Source organism: Megalobrama amblycephala, linkage group LG23, assembly GCF_018812025.1.
Source record: "Megalobrama amblycephala isolate DHTTF-2021 linkage group LG23, ASM1881202v1, whole genome shotgun sequence".
Taxonomy (NCBI): domain Eukaryota; kingdom Metazoa; phylum Chordata; class Actinopteri; order Cypriniformes; family Xenocyprididae; genus Megalobrama; species Megalobrama amblycephala.
Window position 1 is genome coordinate 26,834,015 of NC_063066.1, and position 10,219 is coordinate 26,844,233.

Consider the following 10,219-nt stretch of genomic DNA (forward strand, 5'->3'; position numbering starts at 1 on the left):
AATTGCCATAACAAAAATAAATGAAGTAAAAAATTTAAAAAAAAAAGTTACTTTCTTATATCAAAATTTGTTTTTCTCCTCTAAAATCTGCTGTGTCTGCCACAGGGCTCTACTTTCCCACATGTGGAATAAGGACTAAACCAAGCATGTGTGAAGTGAATCAGGTGATTTGTAACTTGTTCCTGATTGGAGAAAATAGAAGTGTTACAACCATCCCCGGTCTCCCCTAGTATTCGATGTCCAGCGCAACATCTCAGCAACTGACTGGTTACACAGATTCATGCTATGTTCCAGTGTAAAAAAAACAAAACAAACAAACAAACAAACAAACCAAAAAAAAAAAAAAAGTTATTTTAATTGTAATAATATTTCACAATATTGCTGTCTTTGATGTATTTTGATCAAATAAATGTGAGATAAGAGACTTCAAAAACTGTAACATGTTTGAAATAGTCAACATTAAAAACATCACAAGCTGCTAACAAGTAGCTAGACAGTATTTTTGTCTAGCTGACAGTTCACCCAAAAATTCTGTCATCTACTCACCCCCATTTTATTTACCTCACCTTTATGTTACCTTTATGAATTTCCTTCTTCTTTGAAAAACAAAAGAAGATAATTTAAACAATTTCTCAATCTTGTCCAATTTTTCCTTTCTTGTCCATACAATTAAAGTCAATGGGTCTATGTTGCTTTGTGTGTGTGTGTGTGTGTGTGTGTGTGTGTGTGTGTGTGTGTGTGTGTGTGTGTGTGTGTGTGTGTGTGTGTGTGTGTGTGTGTGTGTGGGGATGCATGCCTTTACGTGCACATAAACTTTAATGACATCCCATTCTTAATCCGTATATTAAATGCATTTGGCCCACCTTCTGCAGCTATAACAGCCTCAACTCTTCTGGAAAGGCTTTCCACAAGGTTTAGGAGTGTGTTTATGGGGATTTTTGACCATTCTTCTAGAAGCGCATTTGTGAGGTCAGGCACTGATGTTGGGGAGGAGGCCTGGCACACAGTCTCCACTCTAATTCATCCCAAAGGTGTTCTATCGGGTTGAGGTCAGGACTCTGTGCAGGCCAGTCAAGTTCCTCCACACCAAACTCGTTCATCTATGTCTTTATGCACCTTGCTTTGTGCACTGGTGCACAGTCATGTTGGAACAGGAAGGGCCATCCCTAAACTGTTCCCACAAAGATGGGAGCATGAAATTGTTCAAAATGTCTTGGTATGCTGAAGCATTAAGAGTTCCTTTCACTGGAACTAAGGGGCCAAGCCCAACTCCTGAAAAACAACCCCACACCATGATCCCCCCTCCATCAAACTTCACACTTGGCACAATGCAGCCAGGCAAGTACCGTTCTCCTGGCAACCTCCAAACAGAGACTCGTCCGTCGGATTGCCAGACACAGAAGATTCATCACTCCAAAGAACACGTCTCCACTGATCTAGAGTCCAGTGCTTTACACCACTGCATCCGATGCTTTGCAGTGTACTTGGTGATGTAAGGCTTGGATGCAGCTGCTCGGCCATGGAAACCCATTCCATGAAGCTTTCTGTGCACTGTTCTTGAGCTAATCTGAAGGCCACACGAAGTACTGACTCTGCAGAAAGTTGGCGACTTCTGCGCACTGTGCGCCTCAGCATGCGTTGACCCCGCTCTGTGATTTTTCGTGGTCTATCACTTCATGGCTGAGTTGCTGTTGTTCCCAATTGCTTCCACTTGCAATTTATGATACCACAAATAACAGTTGACTGTGGAATATTTAGTAGTGAGGAAATTTCATGAATGGAATTATTGCACAGGTGGCAACCTATCACAGTACCATGCTTGAATTCACTGAGCTCATGAGAGCAACCCATTCTTTCACAAATGTTTGTAGAAGCAGTCTGCATGCCTAGGTGCTTGATTTTATACACCTGTGGCCATGGAAGTGATTGGAACACCTGAATTCACCTGAATCCAATACTTTTGGCATATATATATATATATATATATATATATATATATATATATATATATCACACACAAAGAGATATACAGTATATCATTAACATACACCGATCAGGCATAACATTCCTTATATTGAATTGGTCTCCCTTTTGCTGCCAAAACAGCCCTGACCCGTCGAGGCATGGACTCCACTAGACCCCTGAAGGTGTGCTGTGGTATCTGGCACCAAGATGTTAGAAGCAGATCCTTTAAGTCCTGTAAGATGCGAGGTGGGGCCTCCATGGATCGGACTTGTGTGTTCAGCACCTCCCATAGATGCTCGATTGGATTGAGATCTGGGGAATTTGGAGGCCAAGTCAACACCTCAAACTCGTTGTTTTGCTCCGAAAAACCATTCCTGAAACATTTTTGCTTTGTGGCAGGGCGCATTATCCTGCTGAAAGAGGCCACAGCCACTAAGGAAAACCGTTTCCATGAATGGGTGTACATGGTCTGCAACAATGCTTAGGTAGGTGGTACATGTCAAAGTAACAACCACATGGATGGCAGGACCCAAGGTTTCCCAGCAGAACATTGCCCAAAGCATCACACTGCCTCCGCTGGCTTGCCTTCTTCCCATAGTGCATCCTGGTGCCATATGTTCCCCAGGTAAGTGATGCACACGTACCCGGCCATCCACGTGATGTAAAAGAAAATGTGATTCCTCAGACCAAGCCACCTTCTTCCATTGCTCCGTGGTCCAGTTCTGATGCTCACGTCGCCACTGTTGGTGCTTTCAGCAGTGGACAGGGGTCAACATGGGCACCTTGACTGGTCTGTGGCTATGCAGCCCCATACGCATCAAACTGCTGTATTCTGACACCTTTCTGTCAGAACCAGCATTAACTTCTTGAGCAATTTGAGCTGCAGTAGCTCTTCTGTTGGATCGGACCACACGGGCCAGCCTTCGCTCCCCACGTGCATCAATGAGCTTTGGCTGCCCAATACCCTGTCGCTGGTTCACCACTGTTCATTTCTTGGACTACTTTTGATAGACACTGACCACTGCAGACCGGGAACAACCCACAAGAGCTGCAGTTTTGGAGATGCTCTGACCCAGTCATCTAGACATCACAATTTAGCCCTTGTCAAACTCGCTCAAATCCTTATGCTTGCCCATTTTTCCTGCTTCTAACACATCAACTTTGAGGACAAAATGTTCACATGCTGCCTAATATATCCCACCCAACAACAGGTGCCATGATGAAGAGATAATCAGTGTTATTCACTTCACCTGTCTGTGGTCATAATGTTATGCCTGATCGGTGTATGTGTGAACACTGATGTTAACAAAAAAAAAAAAAAAAAAAACTTTTATGTTATCATAGTCCATTTTTTTAAACATCAACAAAAATCCTGCAATTTATTTTTTTCATGTGAATGCTTTGTTGGAAGAAGAATATTCCAAACAACATTTTCTTACACATTTCAAAAGACAGGCAGCGCAAACACAATTTAACATGACAGGGATCAGACAGAGAATGAAAGCAAGGGTACAACTTGTATAGGAACACAAACAAGGTAATTAATGACACACAGCTGATACAAATTAACTCATAATGATGGTGACCATGACGCTCAAGGAGTGGCAAAAAAATGAACACATGAGAAGAATGAAAATAAATTAGAAGTCCATGAAAACTAAACAAACTGAACATAACTGTGACAGTTATACTGTATTGCCAACTTTTTCTATAGTGCACATTTTGATTTACAATTTTTACAAATACGTTTTCAGTTGTATTATCAAGAAAATGTGGTCAGTGCTGCAGTCTCATTCCAGATAGCTTTTAGAAATTAGACATCTGATGAGCATTGCACATATTCATCACTTCCTCCCCAGATATTGTGATGAACAAGCTGGAATGCTCTTCACACAGAAATTCAGATTGCTGCTACAAGCTTGTTTGTTCGCCTTTTGCTTTTCTCTCTCTCTCTCTCTCTCTCTCTCTCTCTCTCTCTCTCTCTCCCTATGGCAGTCCTTGCAGGGTGAACTTATTTATGATCCTGTGTTTCTGTGCGTGAACGACAGGCAGACACAGTGAGAAATTATTATCTGAGGAAAGTATTGCTGGATTGCTGTGGGTGGACAGGGCTCTCAAAAGGTCATGCTCCAGCCTCAGACTGAAAAGACATCCGGTGAGTCACATACCAATCTGACAGCCTCCTCTCTCATTTTTTTTTTTTCTACACCTCCCAGCCGGCCTTGACAAAGAACCATTTGGCTCAGCTGTCCACAAGCCAGGCTCAGTTCCCCGTCCCCCTGCTCATGATTTTACATAATTAGCCAATAGAACATCACATCTTGCACATGACAGAAAAATGGCAGATTGTGATGAAAATGCTATATCTACTCTGTTCAAGAAGTAAGGAAGAACACTTTGGGTGAAATGGAAGAGAGATGCATAGATTCAGGTACAGTATATGTCATAGTGACCCTACCAAAGCGAAGAAAGAGACTGAACATAATATTAGCAGAAGAGACCATGGGGCATGTTGTAACATGGGGTGAAGTTGTAACGCCATCAGTTCAGCCAATTAGTGATGAACTACAGGGATGAAATCACCTTCATACATGAGCACCAACCTCCTGAGGTAATAGTAGAAGTTGTAAGTCACTGTGTAAATATAACCTATCAGTGATTAACAGGACAAAAAACCTATTTTGTGGTAAGAAAGTAATTTCATGTCTGGTTTAATTTGCAGTCATGTTAAATAATAAAACAGGTCTGATCTGAATTAGATGATCTACAGAAGCTTTTCACTTAGGTTTAAACAAATGACAATAACAACGCACAGTAAAAGTTTTTCAATATTATTTTATGTATAAATTGAGGTACACAAAATGCTTTTGAAAATAACTCCAAGTATAATTTATAAGAAATTATAGTAGGCTATAATTCTTATATAAATACTATAAATACTATAATTTCTAAAGTATGTTAAAATAATAATACATTATAATGCAATTAATACATGCATTAATCCAAAATTGCAGTATTCAATGGCAGTCTGGACTGTTTGTCTTTTTTGTCTTCTCTTTGGTCTGAGGCCAAAATAACTGTATAAATTATAAAAATTTATAATATTACATATGGTTTATAATTTGATTTGCAGTCATACTAAATAAAAGAACTGAATCAGCAGGTTTTCTTGTTTAATTATCTAACCTACACAAGCCTTTCACCTAGTTATTTCACATAAAAAAAAATAAAAAAAACCTCTAGAAATATCATGGATGACCAGACGTGGAGAACTGTAACTCTATTTTCCAACGTAGTTGGCTATTAATGGAGAAGGAAGCCAGATGGTGTAGTTATGACATCTACCAGCAGGGTAGATGTGCATTTAGAAAGTTTAACTCCACTTTTAGACATACACTTCCCCTTGGGGGAATCCCTATGTCCAGTTTAAAGTGCATTCAACTTCGTCAAGTGGGCGAGGGAAGTTTATTTGGACAGACCCTCGACCCCTCGATTTTGACAGAGCGAGTCTACTCAATTTGTACACTTCGGGCAGACCTATAGACCACAATGCAACATGATTGTGACATCACAGCAGATCACACTTAATTTACCCCCACCCCACACAACTGTAGTGTATGATATTAGAGTTATGACATTTAACCACATAATACTTGTAGCTATACCTTAATCTGACTGTTATAGTTTATTGTATTGTTATAATTTTCATTAGTATAATTTTCTCCAACAGCCCATGCATACATACAGGCCTGTAGAATGGTGTGTAAAACAAATTCATAAGGGGGAAAAAAACTGTAAATAATAAAAAAGGGCTTATAGGGCATTCCATTTTAACACATTGCAGGGGTTCAGCCAGTAGTGGGAACTCATCTAGTGAATGAGACGGAGGGAAGTTAGCGATGGAAGGGCATAAAAATATTGGACTTAAACACAGCCATTGTTGTTTATGCATATGCAAATGAAGAACATTGAAAGCACCAGGTTTGTAAAATGACCAATCAAACTCAAGTGTATTTTTTGGACTTTGTTATAGTACAGATATATGGGAAAAAAGTGGGTAGCTCAGGTTTAAAATTTCTGCTGATGGTAATCATTTTCCTTCTCTGAGGAATAAAAGTGAATATTAGCCAGTTCTAAATTTAAATTAGCAGGGCCAAACTGTACATCCATCCCCCTCCCACCTTACCTGTCAAGCTGACTCATTCTGAATAACAATACAAAAGCATCTGAATACATCTCAGACGTGAGACGCATAAGTTAACTTTTCAGTGTTGATATTGTGGCAACAGCTATAAGCTGTTGACATTTTTTTTTTTTTAGCAAGCACAATTTAATCCATTTTATTTTCATAAATACATTTTTGTACCCCAGAGTACTTTGTGCCTGTGGATGACATGTAAATTAGCCAAATTTGGACACTCTTCTTCTCATACTTCGGCACAGAGGATCATCACTGCCCATGCATGGCCTTCTAGTCATGCTGAAAGGTTACTGTGGCTTTCCAATTGGATTCATGTAGGGAAATTAATTATTTCTGGGAAGCAACTACACTGTAAAATTAGTTTTGGGCAGCTGTGGGCTACAGTTTTTGCCAGAGCAGAATCTCTTCATCATGAGCTGACTGTTAATTAAAGAAACCTTTCAAGACGTTGGTGGGAGTATCGGGCCTCCATCTGTGCATCACTCAACCACTTTTCATTGGATGCCGTCGTAATTTCCCTCCACTACAGAGAGTGATGAGATAATTAATGTGCACTCATACAGCTGTATACCATGATAGATGTGTCATGAGAGTTTAGCAGCCAGCTAGGATGTGATGGCCACACAAAAGGGCCAATGATCTTTGTGGAAGTCAATATTGAAGTCAGGAACGTTAAGATTGACAACAGGGAGCCAGTAACCATGCTCAAGCAAATGAGACATGCTGTACCACAAAGGACATCTTTCAGTGTTTAAATTCTAATTCACTAGATCTATACTATATCCAAACATAAATACACGAGCATTTGATTACGTCTTTTCCTTGAAAGAGCATCAAATTAAGGCCGAAAGCTGCAATAAGTGCCTGATTCAAAATGTGAGTCAATGTGAAAAACAACTCTTATTTTGTGATATCTCTTTGGGATTTTGTTGAGCATGTCATGGTCAGTGCACAATTCTTGCCTCAGTGCACTATGATTATTTTAAATCATTACCATGAAAATCCAGCCAGTGCAATTTATAAAGAGTGACAGGATAACTGCAGTAAATGCAATCTGAAGAATGCAAAAGTCACTTACTTTATAAGTATGATGTTCATAATGTTTCCTCATGTTTAGCCTCTGTTTGACCTTAATTTATTGTTGTATTGCTCATAATCTATCTATCTATCTACAGCTCGAATTCCGGAAACTAAAAGACTTTCAAATCACATGACCCAATATTTTATTCACAACAGAACATGATAACATAACAAATGTTTAAAGGGAAAAATTTTACACTTTTATCCACTAAATGAGCTCATTTCAAATTTGATGCCTGCTACAGGTCTCAAAAAAGTTGGCACAGGGGGCAGTAAATGGCTGAAAAAGCAAGAAATTTTGAAAAGATTCAGCTGGGAGAACATCTAGCAACTAATTAAGTTAATTGATATCAGGTCTGTAACATGATTAGCTATAAAAGGGATGTCTTAGAGATACAGAGTCTCTCATAAATAAAGATGGCAGAGGCTCTCCAATCTGTGAAAGAGTGCATAAAAAGATTGTGGAATACTTTAAAAACATAACATCATCAAAAGATTCAGAGAAACTGGAGAAATCTCTGTGCGTAAGGGACAAGGCCAAAGACCTTTATTGGATGTCCGTGGTCTTCGGGCACACAGATGACACTGTATCACTCATTGGCATGATTGTGTCAATGACATTACTAATTGGGCCCAGGAATACTTCCAGAAACCACTGTCGGTAAACACAATCCGCAGTGCCATCTGCAGATGTCAACTAAAGATCTATCATGCAAAAAGGAAGCCATATGTGAACATGGTCCAGAAATGCTGTTGTGTCCTGTGGGCCAAGGCTCATTTAAAATGAACTGTTTCAAAGTGGAAAAGTGTTCTATGTTCAGACGAGTCCAAATCTAATCATCTGTTAGGGCTGGACAATATTGAAGAAAAATGCAATATGCCATAACTTGTTAAATAATGTGAAATTCGATATGCAATATGATAGTGCTTTAAGTGTGTAAAATCAATTTCAATTATATTCAAAGATACAGTATTTAAAAGCTGAAAATGATATAACCAATATGTAGGCTTAAATTTGTAGGCAATTTTGCTGAGCGATGTTGCTTGGGTTCTGTCCCATTGAGAATGGTCAACAAATTTCTATCTGAATACTTTAGATCAAAATTTGTTGCCCATTCTCAATGGGAAAGTGCCCAAGCACTCATCACTCATCAACATCACTCGGCAAAATTGCCCATCAACATTGCTCAAAATTTGCCCCGTGTATAATCACCTTAAGTTTCACATTCTTTCTCAGAAAAAGAAAGCATTACTATAACTTCATAAAGTGAACAGCATTGTTTTAGCATTACATAAAAAGTAATGTCATTTTAACATCAATGTAAACAACAACACCAAAAACTCTTTCAATACCAACAACTGTTTGTTCATCCAGGTAAACAAAAACACCTGAAACTAGGGGTGAGCCACACTCACCTTTTGTCCGGTCTCGTCAATCTCCACATGAGAACGCTCATGCCTGACTCCTACTTCTACCAGAAAGACTCGGGAGGTAAGATAACGTAACACTGATATTTATTACCAAACAGCAAGCATAATATATAAGGTTAATGATCTTTGGCGTAGGCCCCGTCCGTAGCTCACATCCTGAGGATTGCAGACTTTGCGTTTCCTGCCTGAAGCTGAAGGCAGGGGCATAGCCAACCCCGGGGGAGTATGGACAGGGACCATCCTGGTGGTGGTGGGGAGGATGGAGGTGAAAGTTTGCGTCAGCATCTGCGAACTCAGACAAGTGTAAGTACCAATCTTTTATACTCCAAGTGTTAGATAATGATTGGTTAGATCTGAATTAATAAGTGACGTAACATTTGAGTCTTCCCGGCAGAACTTGCGCTAGATCTTCATTTCCCTGCATGCTCACCTTCTTCTTGCTACACGCTTAGTTGATCCATACCTGTTAAATAAAGTTCCTTTTCAATGATAACTGTGTTTCTTCTCCTGATTATGTGTGACCGTAATCCAGACCTCAATTGAAAGATGAAAGCTGGAGCCTCCGATCAGATTGCTGAGCTTGTGCAGATGCTCCGACAGTCACTTCTTCCTCCTACCACTTCTCACTCAATAGTAAACACCGGCCAGTCCCATGGTCCAGCCATCAACCTTCTCTGGAGCGGCAGAGGATTGCAGTGGCTTCCTACAACAGTGTTCCCTTCAGTTTGAAATGCAACCAGGGTAAAACTTTATTTTGATGGTCCCTTTTGAGCATTCTGTTGACTATAAATAACTTTGCAACTACATGTCAACTAAGTCTCATTTGAGTATTAGTAGACTGACTGCTTAATATCTGCTAACTCTTTATTGTGATGGTCCCCCAACAGACTTTCTACTGATTATAAGTAACTTTGCAAGTACATGTCAACTTATTCTAAGACTACCAATCTACTAATACTCTACTAACACTCCAATGAGAGTTATTAGACATGTAGGTGCAAAGTTACTTTTTGACTTAAAGTTAGATTTTAACTTATAGAATTTGGCTTATCCCGTAGATGCTCTGCTCGTGCGCAAGGTTAAAGTGCACGAGTAGAACATCTATTGGATAAGCCGGATTCCACAAAAGCATTTTTATCTTTATGCACACAATAATCTGTTTCCTTGCTAGAGAAGTGTTCAGTTTTTCCACTTGCAAACTCCACCATGTAAATAGCAAATCCGCCATGGCGCAAGCGCAACTGGCTTTTAAAGAGAATGGGAAATGAGACTGGTTGAAATGAGATTGGTTTATTGCACGTTACGCCCAAAACATACCCCTTACTAATTAAGAGAATAGGGACAACCCTTTTAGACCATGCACTGGGAGCGCCGACCATTTTTCCCATCGTTAAACTAGCAAAAGTGGATTCGGACACACCCTAAGTGCACTTGCCACGTGCGCTTTAGACCATGGGTTTAGATAATTAAAATAGGGCCCAGAGTCTTACTATTTTTAAGTATTTAAATAACCAGGGGACTTTTGTCCCGAAAATGCAGTTT

General features: G+C 39.7%; 1 long non-coding RNA gene across 1 annotated transcript; it reads right to left on the minus strand.

The window, feature by feature from the left end:
• Positions 1–8,744: 8,744 nt before the first annotated feature.
• On the minus strand, positions 8,745–9,341 carry LOC125258989. The gene is made up of 2 exons (XR_007182710.1): positions 9,212–9,341; positions 8,745–9,140 (listed from the first exon to the last, which is right to left on the minus strand). It is a non-coding gene; the product is annotated as an uncharacterized LOC125258989 (long non-coding RNA).
• Positions 9,342–10,219: the final 878 nt, after the last annotated feature.